This window comes from Sorex fumeus, unplaced genomic scaffold (assembly GCF_029834395.1).
Source record: "Sorex fumeus unplaced genomic scaffold, SorFum_2.1 ptg000063l, whole genome shotgun sequence".
Taxonomy (NCBI): domain Eukaryota; kingdom Metazoa; phylum Chordata; class Mammalia; order Eulipotyphla; family Soricidae; genus Sorex; species Sorex fumeus.
In genome coordinates this window covers 15,366,913-15,381,719 of record NW_026606120.1, presented here as the reverse complement: position 1 = coordinate 15,381,719, position 14,807 = coordinate 15,366,913, and the positions used below count along the sequence as shown (strand labels likewise).

At 44.2% G+C, this 14,807-nt stretch overlaps 1 pseudogene; it reads left to right on the top strand.

Moving 5' to 3' along the window:
• The first annotated feature begins 178 nt into the window (after window positions 1-178).
• Window positions 179-14,807, top strand: part of LOC130036141 (putative serine protease 47) — a 60,207-nt pseudogene continuing 45,578 nt past the window's right edge.

The window sequence follows — 14,807 nt, the reverse complement described above, 5'->3', positions numbered from 1 at the left end:
ATGAGGCAGCATGCCCTGTCTCAGCCCTGAGTTGCTGACACAGGCCATCCTTCCCCTCCAACTGGGTTATGCTTTGTGGAGATCCTAAGGCCAGGGTCCTTGTGTCCTGGGATGGCCTCTGTGCTGAGCACACTGACCTCTCACACCCTGCCCTCCAGCCTCTTTGGAGCTTCCCAACATGTACCTGGACACACTGGTCTGTCGGCAAGAGACCCTGCAGGGTCAGTCACAGAGACTGGACCAGCCGCACCACAGGTGCTCAGCACCTACAGGGTCCCATGACAACAGAGTCTAAAGGACAGACTGTCTACTCAGGCTGTAGGCTCATCAGGGCCTCCTGCTTCACTAAGAAGGCAAACACCTCTGAAAATGTGTTCTTCCCAAGAAGTGCCCAGGACCCAGACAGGAGCACAATACCCACTGCCTAGCCTGTGCACAGTAAACCCACAGTCAACCCTCCACACTGGCAGGTGTTGCCACCCTGTCTCTCGAACACTTAGTCACAGTTTCTACCTCCAACATTCTCTTCCCACGAGAGTGGCCTGGAAAGTGGTCCTGGGCTCCATGAGTTACGCCAGTTCCATCAGGGACGATGGCAAGGATGGAAAAGGTCAGAGATTTCACCAGTCAGACCTGGGAGGTTTCCAGAGTTCTGGAGCTGGTGGTCATGGTAGATTGAAAATTGGTGACATCTTCTAAATAATCTAAGACTTTATCCCAGTGACAGGATCCTAAACATCAGGCATAAACCAGGTGCCAGGAGAGAGAAAATTGTCTGCAACCATACTTGCACACGAGGAATTCAGGCAGAGACTGGTCCTAGAGACGCCCTAGAGTCTGTGTGCATCACGCTCAAGACAGAGGCCCTGAGGCTCCAACTGCTCTGAGGATGCTATCATTTTGCCTCAGCACATTCCACCTCCCCTCAAGGAACAGACCTTCACAGGCTTTACTCAGGAAAACCCAACAAATCATACCCACAGACATAGAGACACCCCCTCACACACCCCCACACATTCTCTCCCTCCCTTCCTCCCTCTCTCTCTCTCTCTTTCTCTCTCTCTCTCTCTCTCTCTCTGTCTCTCTCACACACACATTCATCTCTACCCCCCTCTAGGGTATGAGGGGGGATGTGATTACCAATCATTCTTCACCTCAGAGCTGAAATGCAGACTGGTCCCCCATGAAATGCCAGACCATGGAAGAACAAACTTCACCAAAAGAACAATCCAGAACAACTCAAGAGTCTGAGTCATAACTACGCTGAAGTCACCTGTCTCCCAGTCTGCTGACCCAGGACAGCTACTGGACTCAGCCAGGAGAGAGTTCCCATCTGCAGGGGGGTCAGGCTCTGACTGTGGCAGTTAGCCACTTGTAGCCCAGCTCTGGAGTGGACGCATCATGGCAGAAGTGCACACAGACAACCTCACTCAACAAGGTTCAGGCTGGACCATCTCTGCTGAGCTGCCCACATCAGGTTGAGCTCAGCCCAAGTCCAAATCCTTCTAAACTTATTCTAGAGCACAGGAGGGGACAAGGACTCAGCATGCCTCGGTGTTCCCTGTGCCACCACCAAACAGACCCTCCATACACACGACAAATGGCCTTGTTCCCCCATCCACAAGCAGGGACACTCACACACAAAGCAACAATATGCCTGCTACCTCCCTCTGTCCATACCCATGACCTTCCCCCTGTCATTTGCCACACCTCCACGGATGCCCTCCCAGTCCCCTCAGGTCCTCCTGGGCTCCCATTGCTGTGCAGGTGAGCTATCTATGAAGCCCAGTCCTTTCTCCTCTTTTACCCCTTCAAAACTTGGTGTCTCCAGTCAGGATAACTCTGAACCCAAAGGCTTTCAAGGTGGCAGAGACTTTCTCACATACACAGACACCCTCACAGGCTTACCTCCTTCTGACGCCATCCCCGTAGACGAGGCCAGAGGCCACTACAGCTTATCAGCCTTCACAATGGCAAAAGGCAGGACCTGTATCAGACAGTGAACTGCTCACGCAGATGCTCAGGATCCGAGTGGGTGAGGGAGAGGTTTGGATTCAAACCTCAGAATGTTGGGCCAAGACATTCTGCAGTGGGGGAGGGGAGGGCCAGGAGGGCCTGGCTGGGGAAACATTCCATGAAGGGCTCTGACTGGAGGGCCAGAACCAGATCTTTCCTTCAAACTGGTCAGTGGCAGCGCTGCTCACATGGCCTCTTCTAGCAACTTAGACCAAGTTTCCCCATTCTCAGCACACAGGTTGGCTTGGTCTTTGCTGGATCTCAATACTTTATCCACCAGTCTAGTTGTGTGCCCCTCAAATCTCTCTCCTTCCTCTCTCCCTGTTGACCTCCTTCAACAGAGGCTACTCTTTCTTTGAAAAATTCAGTCATTAGTGATTTGTGAACCCTGGAGGTCACAATTTGAGAGGAGTTTCCCCCAGCAAATGCAGTGGGTTTTGCTTTATTGTTTGTTTGTTTCCTGATCATTCATTAGGGTCCAGTCCCTAGGACTGAAAGTAATGTAGATTTGTCTAGCAGGTTTGACAACATTTTCAAAGTTTCTTTCTACTGGAAGCTCTTATCCTTCCTGGAATAGCCATGAAGCCTCAAGTTGAGACAATGACCAGACTCAAACTTACTTCTTTGCATTTGCTATTCATTTTATGGATGATCTGCCTCCTAAATATAATGTTGAATTGAGGAATATCTTTCATTGTTCAAAGCTAAGTTTTGCCAAAGGCTCAATGATGTGTGTTTAATGCAGTGCTGGGTGTTCCCTTCAACTTTCTCTGATTAGTACAATGCTCTCTCCCACACAGAACTGGTATTCTGTTGTTAACATATTTCTAGACATGCACTATTTGCTGAAACCCAAAAAGGATCCCATTTTTATGAACTCATAATTGTTTTCCTCTCTGGTTAAAAGTACATGTATGTTCTACCCGCTGGCATGTGCAGTGATTTCTTTATATTGTTTAAACGGCTTCTCTCTCCTTTAGGAGACTCCATCCCCACAGCATAAACTTCTGCCGTTCCTAACTGAATCCTTACACTGCCTGGCAATTCAGTGGCCGATGGAATAGGGAGGTCTGAATTAGGAAGTGGAGAAGAATGGATGTGCAACTGACTTCAATATTCAGATCCTCAACAAAGTTACCTTCTACATAATTTTTTCCATGTTTGGGAAACCCTGAATTCAGATTTCCTCTACACTCTTTCCTCCAGTGTTTATAAGAAAGAGAGTTTTCAGTCTAATTTTGGAACAATTTATAAGATCTTCCCAAACTCTCAGTCTGAAAGGTTTTGGGATTATGCATTTAAATCCAACATTCATTGCACTGTTTGGTCGCTATGGAGGGAATGACCTGCTCCGTCCATAGCCGTCAGATCATTCCATTCTCTGCAGCACCGAGGCTGCCTTTGCAGACACCGATCTCTGGACGTTTCCCAGCAGCTGCTCTGTGCACTCTACATTGGTTCAGTAGGGATATCCAAGTCATAAGAATTCTATCAACATCAGGAACATCCTTCCCCAAACGATGTTGGACACAGGAAACACAGGAAAGTCGAGACATTTCTTGGGACTTCCACTTCGGTCACGAAGAACCTAGACTTGATTTTCAGCCAAGGATTCCTCATGAGATGGATTTTGATATTGAACTTTGTCCTCGGGCATCAATCAAGGCTTTATGTTTGCTTCCTTGCTGTGTCCTGAAAAGCCACCAATAATTATGGAGACGCTTGCGCGTGACTGGCGGACGTTACCACCCACCGTGGCCAGTAGGTGCGCGCGCGTCGGGGCTGTCCTGGGTCAGTTCTAAGCAGTTAGAGGTAACGGACACGCACGCGCACCTGCATCTCTCGCGGGGTCTGCAGCCGCCAACGTCCTACAGGCTATGGGTGTAATGATTCCCCAAAAGGGAATCATTACACCTTTTGTAATGATGCCCCAAAAGGGAATCATTACACCTTTGGGATATTCGCACCCATGCCTGTGTCGGGATCAACAGAGTGGTGTGTGGCCCTGTCCAGCTCTCTGCAGGGGCGCGTCTCCCCCAGGCTGTGGGCACTGCCGCACACCTGCGCCAGGTCGTTTCTGGATCTGGATGCTGAGCGCCAGGGAGATAAAGGACTCCTGGGACCAATCTAACTGCTGCTTGGGGCCAGAGCGATAGTGCAGCGGGGTAGGGTGATTGCCTTGCACGTGGCCAACCTGGGTTCCATCACAGTCATTCCTGATGGTACCGCCAGAGTAATTCCTGAGTGCGAAGGAATTACTGAGCACAGCCAGTGTGGCTTAAAACCAAACCAAAACAAACTTCTGCTGCCTTGTGAGCCAGTTTGGAGTGATGCAAAAGCCAGCCAAAAGTTGTTCCTAATTTGAAATCCTTATTCCTAGAGCAAGAAGTGTCTCAGGTCACAGCAGTACATGGGGAAAATATGTACTAGTGCTAACACATCTCCTCAGAGCTTCACTTTTCTTTTCCTAAAAGAATTAGAAACCAAGATCTGTGTTTCAGCACTTTTCAGTAAATGAAACAGTTTTGTTGAGGAAGAGTAATGAAATCATCATTACCTGAATACCCAATTATGGTGCAGTTGGTACCTATGTTGGCAGGAGATGTAAGAGTTAAGCAAACATAAAAATATTAAATCTGGGGACCGGAGTGATTGGACAGCAGGTAGGGTGTTGCCTTGAGTGCTGCTGTCTCAGGTTCAATCCCTGGCATCCCACACAGTCCCTCAAGCACTGCCAGGAGTGATTCCTGAATGCAGAGCCAGGAGTAACCCCTGAACATCACTGGGTGTGATCCAAAAAGGTCAGATTTAGTTGAGCAAATTAAATTGACAATGGAACTACACTTTTGGTGTATTTTTTTAGTTTGTAAAGTGTTTGCTCTTTTTCCAGGATACTGTTTGACACAGATACTTGTTTTTCAGAGACCAATGGTGCTTCAGTCCTTGCTTCACACAAGCACATGAGTGAGATGCTGCAATCCCAGACCTCTGAAAGTTCAAGCACCTTAGTTTCAAAGAGAGCACTAGAAAGGCTAGTGGGTAGAGACAAGGATTTTGTGTTGTTTATTTGGGGAAGCAATCTGCTGGATTAGAGGTGAGCACATCGAACCCATCAAACAAGAAGAACCCATAGTGTTGGCAGTTCTGGTACCGGGACAATGCTACTTCTGGTTCCTTTACCCCACCAGGACTTTGTCAGGGGAGGATATGTCTGCTATCAAAAGGGCGAGCAAAGAGCAATTGGAAAGAGTCTTGAGAAACCTCAGCGAGGAGGAAGATGCTGTATGGGCACAGAGAAGACTGCAGTTTGATCCTCTCCTGGGAGTAGCCAGTCACGGAAGCTTTTACTGCTTCCCCTTCAGGACACAGAAAAGGGTGAGGGTGAAGCGTCAGCATCCTTCATATTCCTTCTGAGCCTCTTTAGGAGTTTACGGTGCCTGTGTACTGGGGGAAGTAAAGTTCAGTGTGGGTGTGTTTGCAAATGACGTACAGGCGTAGTATTCATGCGATATGGTTTTCATCCTGTGTTCCATGTAGTTCCATGTAGTTCCATGTAGTTTCCATGTAAATACAGTATTCATGCGATATGGTTTTCATCCTGTGTTCCATGTAGCATCACCCCTAAGGACATACATGTTGCCATCAGTAACTATAGACCAATCTTTATTTTTATGGAGTTATTGGTTTTTTAGTCTTATATATTTTGGATATCAATTTCTTCATCAAAAGCATAGGTTACAAATGTTTTTTTACCTCTCAATAAGATATCTTTTAATTTTAGCCTTTTTCTCTTTTTTTTGCCATACAAAAGCTTTTTAGTTTGGTGTGGTCCCATTTGTTTATTTCTGCTCTTGATTTCTTTGTCCAGTGGAATCACTAATAACACTTCTGAAGTCCCTATCCAAAATAGTTTTATATGTTTTCTTCAGTGTGTTTTGTAGATGCTGGTCTAATCTTGAGATCTTCACTCCAAGATGATTTTTTTTGGTGGAAGCTGGTGGAACTGAGAGCTGGGCGTTTGAGCAACAGGAGTAAAGCTTCAGGTCTCACCAAATATTTGGTAAAATTCATCATCGAAGCTACCTTTTATTGGGCTTCACTTTGCTGGGAGATTTTTCATGACTGACTGATTAAACTTAGAAGTAATGGATCTTTTAAAAACCTTTTTTCACCCATAATCTATTTTTCAATATCTGTTGGTGTAGAGTTGTTCTCAGTAGCCTGATTTTCCTTTGCATTTCCGTTACTGATTTAAATGTCTCCTGTTTTCACTTAAAGTTTGTCATTTCAGCAGATCTGAGTGTTGGGGTAAAATCCCAAATAATAATGGTGGGTCTGGTGTCAAAATGTTGAATGTGACCAAAGTAGAGAGAGAGTTAATGTGGAAATCATCTGCCCCACAGGTAAGGGGAGGGTGTGGTATGGGGGTATACTGGGGTATTTGGTGGTGGAGAATGGGCACTGGTGAGGGTATGGGTGTTTCATTTTGTGACCGAGTCTTAAACCCAAAAGCTTTGTGACTGCTCTCACAATGATTCAATGGATAACAATGTAAATAATAAAAAAAGAAAAAGTAAGGTGGAGTTCATGCCCAATTCAGTCAGCTGATCAGTGGCTGGGTAAATAGTAGTACTCCTACATGAAAAAGAAGGGGAAAAAAAGTTTATCATTTAAGGTCATTTCTCTTTTCCCCATGGAACGATAGCACAGTGGTAGGGTGTTTGGCTTGTGTGCAGCCAGCCCGGCTGATTTGGGTTTGATTCCTCCACCCCTCTCAGAGAGCCCAGCAACCTCCTGAGAGTATCTTGCCTGCACAGCAAAGCCTGGCAAGCTCCCTGTGATGTATTCAATATGCCAAACACAGTACGAACAAGTCTCAAAATGGAGATGTTACTGGGCCCGCTCGAGCAAAGCGACAAACAACGGGAGGGCAGTGGAAAGACAGTGTCTCTTTTACCCCTAGTTAATTTTGTTTATCTTTCCAGAACCAATGTTTGGGTTGGTCAGTCTTTTCCCTTTTATTTGAAAATTTTGTTGCTTGCTAATGTGGACCTTTATTTTTGTATTTTATTTTTTTAAAATGTTATTTTAATTGATTTAACTCTGCCATATTGGGGGCTCTTTCAGGGTCAGGGGAATGAGAACCATTGTATTTATGTTTTTGGCATATCAAATATGCCATGGATAGCTTTCCAGGCTCTGCCATGCGGGCAGGATACTCTGGGTAGCCTGCCGGGGTCTGTGAGAGGGATAGAGGCTTTTAGGGCAGCCTCTAATCACACTTGCAGGTGTTCCCATTGTTCAAACCATGTTTGAACCCCATCAAATATGGTGCAGTAATCTTGGAAGATGGGTATTAAGTGTCTTATGATGTGAGGTCCAGAAAGTGGCCTGGAGCATGACGGTAGCTGGGTAGTGGAGGTAGTGGGGGTAGAGACTGAAACGATCATCGAATCCCTAGCCAAACAGGGCGTTCGATCCTCCATGAGCTGTATTATGGATTTACTACCAGTATCTCACCTTTCTACAAGGAAGTGATCATCGATATCAAGAGAGGGGTTCTGCAGGGTGATACCATTTCATCGAAACTCTTCAGTGCCACCCTTGAGAACTTCATGCGAGGAACTGAAATGGGAAGGAATGGGAGTAAGGATAGACATTCGGCAACTACACCACCTCTGCTTCGCTGATGACATTGTTCTAATAACACCAAGCATTAGCTAAGCGGCACAAATGCTGGCTGACTTTGACCATGAGTGTGGAAAGTTTGGACAGCAGCTGAATCTCACAAAGACAATGTTTATGAGAAATGGACTCGTTCCTGACATTCCATTCACTCTCAAGGGAACTCACATCTCCGAATACAGCAGTTATGTGTACCTAGGTCAAGAAGTCAACATGACGAATGACCAGGCATCTGAGTTGCGCAGGAGGAAGAGAGTGGCTAGGAACACCTTCAAGAGCGTTGAAGAAATAGCTAAGAGAATGAAGAACCTCCAGCTCTGGCACATCTCTTCGATTCCACCGTTCTTCCTGCATTAACATATGCCTCAGAGACCTGGGCCCTACAAAAACAGGATGAGAACACTATTCACGTCTCCCAAAGAGCAATCAAAAGAGCTATGCTTGGAGTATCACGCTTCACTCAAATGAGAGAAAGAGTCCAGAGTTCCAGCCTCCATCAACGATCAAGAATCAGGGATGCTGTCTCGTTTGCCAAGGCATCGAAAATCAGATGGGCTGGACACATAATGTGATTTGGAGATGACCGCTGGACTAGAGCCATTACCAGTTGGATTCCATGGAATGTCAAATGATCGCATGGCTGCCACCTATGAGATAGTCAGACTTCTTCATCAAGACCCTAAATGATCAGTTGGAGGCTCTTCATTTTCCTGGAGCAAGCAGACGCCATTGGCCTATACGTGACAGGGACAAATGGAGACATTATTAGCGCCTGCTTGAGCAAATCGATGAGTAACGGGCTGTCAAGTGATCAAGTGATTTTCATTTATTAAAGTTCTTTACAATAGTGTTAACGAGTTTTTGGATGCGCATAATTTTAACACCACCTTTAACATTTTAACATCATCACCTCCCTCCCCCTCCATCCCACCAACTCAATGTCTGGATCAGTTCTCCCATTGTGTTGCCTTTGGCCTTTTGTTGCTACCTTGCTGTGTATCTTTCAGGCCTACATATGAGAGAGATCACTCTGTATCTGTCCCTTCCTTCTGTCTGACTTCACTCAGTATGACATACTCCAATGTGAACTTCTTTTTGTAGGATGACATTGCCTTGTCCTTTCTCCCTTTCTCCACAAGGAGCTTAGGTTTATCTGGTTACACCCATCACAGTGCTCCCATCCCAGTGCTCCTGAGGCATTTCCATTCCATTGCGTTTATCTGTAAATTTTTCCCTATGCTCTCCTCCCCAACCAGTTAATCAGTTTTCCCCCTAATCAGACTCTGTTAACTTGTAAGGTTAGATTCCTCAGAAATCTATGATTTTATATGTATGCGTGAAATATTGCCCTTTTTGTATGGCTACAGGAAGACTGTAAACATTATGCTTTGTAACTTAGGATTTAGTTGGCTTTGAATATTATTCACTCCCGGGCATCTGCTTTCTCGACTTAAGCCTCAGTTGCCCTTAGTTCCTCACACCCCAAAAGCAGGGTCCCGACGAGGAACTCAATGGCCCCAGGGCAAGAGGTAAGCTACCCTGGCATCGAAATGGGCCAGGCCAAAGTGCCACGATTCTTAACTATAAGTTAAGAGTTTGATCATAGACAAATGCTGTCATGATCCAAAAGTAATGACGAGCCTAGGAACCTGCTAGGGATGGGAAAGACTAATGGGCCTGAGCATTGTAGTCTGAGATTGAGATGGCCCTAAGAGAGCAATTCTGTAAGTTTAAGATATTTCTTACTGTATCCATACACTCTAGGGTGGGTCGTCCTGCTGAGAGAGGATCTGTCCTAGGAGCAGCTTTCCCTGAGGGAAAGAATTCTACCCCTATTGATTGTGACCGCACCTATGTGTAATTGTTACCCCAACCCCTCATGCTTTGGGATTTAACTAGACTGTAAGAGTGGGCTGGGGGATCAGAAGGAGCAGAAAGGAGATCAGCATCAGAATCCAGACTCCAGAAAAGGAGGATGAAGGGGGACGGAGAAGGAGAATGAAGTGGCATGGGGAAGGAAGAAGCAGGGGCAGAGGCGGAGAAGAGAGACTGGGGGCAGAGGCAGAGAAGAGAGACTGGTGTGCATGGAGAGAGGATTGGAATAAACTGTGACTAAGACCAACCAGCCTGGCCCTCGTTTCCTTCCCTTGCCTGCCCATCGGCATCGACCTCCCCAGGGTGGGGGAAGCTGCGTGAGACTACCGAACGTGGGTGGCAGGGAGATATAGAGCCACCGCCGCTGTGCTGTGCCCCTTTTTTGAGTTTACACACTTTTTTGGCGGGGGGGGGGGCAAAAATGTTTGTAATTGTAAATATTTGTAGCAACAAGTCTCAAAATGGAGACGTTACTGGGCCTGCTTGAGCAAATCGAACTACGGGAGGACAGTGACAGTGACAGTTCATCATCATACAATGAACATATATATGATGGAGACTTCATACATTAGTTAGTCCAGCAGTACTGAGGACTAACTACTAGCTCTGTGCGCAGGGATTTCTCTTGAAAGATCGGAGGACTATATGTGGTGCCAGGAATTCAAATCCAGGTTTTTGCAAGTAAAACAAACAAGCACCTTACCCACTGTACTATCTTTCCTGCCCCATATAAACTTTCTCACTGTACAGCATCTCAGTGTTCTGTTTCCATTTTCATTTGTCTCAATATATTTTCCTAACTTCTACTTCACCTTTTTGTTCCATTATCTGTTCTGAAGAATGGTTTCATTTACATGTGTATGTGAACTTCCAATTTTTATTTTCTTATGTATACTTTTTGCCACTGTGTTAAGATGAGATACTTGACGTAATTTTGATCTTCTTGAAATTTCTAAGAATCTTTTGTGGTCTGATGTGTGGTCAGTCTTGGGAAGTATTTCAAATGCACTTGAGAAGATTGTGATGCATAGAATGCCATATATATATATGTATATATATATAGCATTATATATGTGTGTGCGTGTATGTGTACTATATCAGTTTACACGTGTATTTTTGTTCTTTAGTGTTTTAAATCGGGCTGGAGCAATAGCACAGCGGTAGGGTGTTTTCCTGCGTGCAGCCGGCCCAGCCGAGCCAGGTTCGATTCCTCCACCCCTCTCAGAGAGCCTGGCAAGCTACTGAGAGTATCTCGCCCTCACGGCAAAGCCTGGCAAGCTACCTGTGATGTATTCAATGTGCCAAACAGAGTAACAAGTCTCACGATGGAGACGTTACTGGGCCTGCATGATCAAATCAAAGAACAATGGTAGCACAGTGCTACAGTGTTTTAAATATATTTTATGATTCTCTGATCATTGTTGAAGCTCTTAACTATTAATATATTTAGTTTTCCTCTATAAGTGCTTTGATGATTAACATATAAAAATATACAATTGCAAAAATAAAAATTTCCAAATAGAGGCTGTAGCAATAGCACAGCGGGTCGGGCGTTGGCCTTGCATATGGCTGATCCATGTTCGATTCCCAGCATCCCATATGGTCCCCTGAGCACCACCAGGAGTAATTCCTGAGTGCAGAGCCAGGAATAACCCCTGAGCATAGCAGGGTGTGACCCAAAAAGACAAAAATTCCAAATATTTCTATTTATGTAATTACTATCCCCTTTATGTATAATGATTTCCTTGTTCTAATTTTAGCGTTTTAAAATTGTTTCATATAATTTAATGTTAGCTATTTGTGGGATTTGCTTGTTTGAATAAAACATCTTTTCCCTCATTTACCCTCAGTTTGTGTGTGTGTCTTAAGGGTGAAGTGTCTGTTTCCTTCTCCTGTTCAGGGAAACCTTTCCATCCTTTTTTCCACCAAGTACTTTCATAGTTATTTTTCTTTGCCCCAGAGGTCCCTACTGTGTAAATGTGGGGCCCTTATGTGTTCCCAAATATCATACAAACTACATATATTTATATTGATGCATATATATGTGGAAACATAAATTTAAATTAGAGCAGTTGAAGTCATATGTTTACAATAGTGTTAAGTTACCACATGTCACCACCCAATATATTTTTAACTACCTTTGGTGCCTTATTTAGGTGGTTTCCTTTGACACTTTCTTTAGAAATCACCTATTCATTCCTTTTACCTATCCATTCTTTTTGTCTGCTGTTAAACCCTCTGTTGTTTAGTTATTCTTCATCAGCATTGATCTATGATTGACACTTTATTATTTTTGTATCTGCATTGATGTTCTTCCTATATTCATTTTTGTCCTGTTTTTGACAGATACTATCTGGGCATTTGAAATTTTTATTGATATTTTATGAATAAATTTTATGAATTTTGATCATTTCTGTTCACTTTTTGATGTTTTATCTCAATCTTTCTTTTGGGATATATATATCTCCTCATTTTGCTTAAAACTATTTGTTTCTATTTATCAGACTAAAGTTATATTACAGTTAGTAAAGTAGATGTAGTGACTTAGTGTACTTTTTTTTTTTTTTTGCTTTTTAGGTCACACCTAGCAATGCACAGGGGTTGCTCCTGGCTCTGCTCTCAGGAATTACCCCTGGAGGTGCAGAGGGGACCATATGGGATGCTGGGAATCGAACCCAGGTTGGCCGAGTGCAAGGCAAATGCCCTACCCGCTGTGCTATTGCTCCAGTCCCCACTTAGTGTACTTTGATCCCTACTTTATTTCTTGTTTTTTCTCATATCTTTTTGATTCTATAAGATGCTTGATCTATTCTTCATAGATTCATGGTTAACAGTGTCCTAAGAAGTGTCTGTGAAGCAAGTATGTGAAATCTGTGAAGCTCTCTATGAACAGTTGGCTTCAGGTTGAATTGGAAATGGAATTCTCTCAGGTATCTCATTTATTTGAAGTATTTTTAGCATCTTAAGCTTTATTTAAACACTGCAATTCATAAAGTTTTTCATAATACAGTTGTTTCAGGAATTTAATGGTCCAACCCCAATCCCACCACAAGTATGACCTTCCCACAACCTATGTTCTCAGTTTCCCACTCATCCCAAGGCTGCCCCCTGAGAAGGCACAAAATAATTGACTTTATATTGCTTGTTAGAACAAAATGGCAAAGTATCAAAAAATATCCCAATAACAGAAATTTTGTGAAAATTGTTATATCCCACAATGGTATTGCTAAGTCATACTCTGAGGATTTACTAAGCAGGGATATGTCAGTTGAGTCTTCTGTTTTATTGTCTTTGCTCATTGACCTTTGTGGGCTTCTCAGCAACCTTCCCATTTTTGCTGTGCTCCTACTGGGCTGTTAGCACTGTGAGATTTGGAGGTGTCACATTTGCATATGTGCTCCAGGAACTGTAGAACTAGGATTATTCAGCAGTTTGGTGCCTCTTTGAGATTAGCTCCATAGCTAAGCCTATTATATGCTCATGTCTTGTATCTCTTGGTCTTAGAAAGTCACTTCTGTGATATTTCTCCCAAACTCAATAATGAAAATCTAGTAATGAAAAGACATCACATAATCTCAAATCTGGTGCCCTCTATCAAATACCTGACATATTCTCTCTAAATATGTTTTTTATTTTATAAAGTAGTTCACAATATTTGCTTACATTTAATATTCAAACCAATCCCACCACCATTGCAACTTTCCACCACCATGTTTTGGAGGTTTCCATCCTGAACCCCAACCCCTGCCCCAAAGCAGAACTGAAATAATATATTTTGTATTGTTTGTTATGAAAAACCGCTGATAATGCACAAAAAAAGTTTCCTTAGAGGAAAGACTGTGAAGATTGTTGTTCTTCACTGAGGAGCCATTAAGTCCTTCTAAAAGAGATCAATAACATGTTGTTAAAGGTTGAGCCTTAGGGTTGGTTCGATAGCACAACGGATAGGGCGTTTGCCTTGCAAGAGGCTGACCCGGGTTCAATTCCAAGCATCCCATATGGTCCCCTGAGCACCGCCAGGGGTAATTTTTAAGTGCAGAGCCAGGTGTGACCTCTGTGCATCACCGGGTGATACCCAAAAAACAAAATTAATAAATAGATAGAATAAATAAAAATAAAGGTTGAGCCTTGTGTGGGTGTGTGTGTGTGTGTGTGTGTGTGTGTAAAAAATTTTCCTCTTGACTTAATACAGAAATCCAGCAGCTTGGAGCAGAAACGCGAATGGACTATGCATTAATCCGTGCCGTCTTGCCTGCCCGGAGGGGAAAGGGTGTTGCTCACTTCTGCCCTCTCCACTCTGGAAAGAAAGATGGCGGCCGCACGGGAGCCTGGTGGAGAGCAGGTATGAGCCTGGGTGGGGGCGCGACTGAAACCTCATGGGAGGGGGGGGCGCTCCGGCCCGTCCTTCACGCCCTACCGAGGTCACCAGTTGCCCCCCACGAGCCGCTCTCCGGTATGGCCACAGCCCCAGAAGCACGGAAACCATCTCGTAATTATCTGACTCTCAGTAGTAATACTTCCAGGGTTAATAAATAAAATAGCAGAAATCCAAAACATCAAATCCAAAACAAAAACAAAACAAAACAAAAACAAAACAAATCCAAAACATCATTTAACTCTTAAACCCAGCTGTAGAAAGCAAATCATTCCACAATGCTTTTTCAGCATGGCTGTTTTTTTTTGGGGGGGGGAGGTTAGGGGTAAAGTCTAAATAATAATGGTGCAACTTTTATCGAAACAATGAAGCTAGTCAAAGTAGATAGAGTGTTAACTAGAATTCACCTGCCCCACAGGCATTAGGGGGTTGGGGGTGGGGGTTTATTGGGGTTCTTTGTTGTGAAAAATAAGTATTGGTAAAGGGAAATGTGATTGATATCTGCATGACAGAGGCCTAAACCTGAAAGTTTTGTAACTTTTCCCACAGCGATTCAATAAATAAATAAATTATAAAAAATTTTCTTCTAAGATTTGTTGTCCCCTACTTTGAACCCCATTAAATGTGGTGCAGTACTCTTGGAGTATGGGTAGGTTGTGTGGTATGAAGTGTCAAGTATGCATCTGTGGTCGCACAGTCCAAGAATAGGTTCACTCGTGGGTGAGGCTCTGCCCGAGCATGTGGAAAGTGGCCGTGAGCATGGTAGAGGGTGAGTTCTGGAGGTTTTTAGCTGACGGGATGGGGAGGAGTCTCACTTGCCCCCCTCTGGGGTGCTCCGAATGAAATAGCCTGGCAT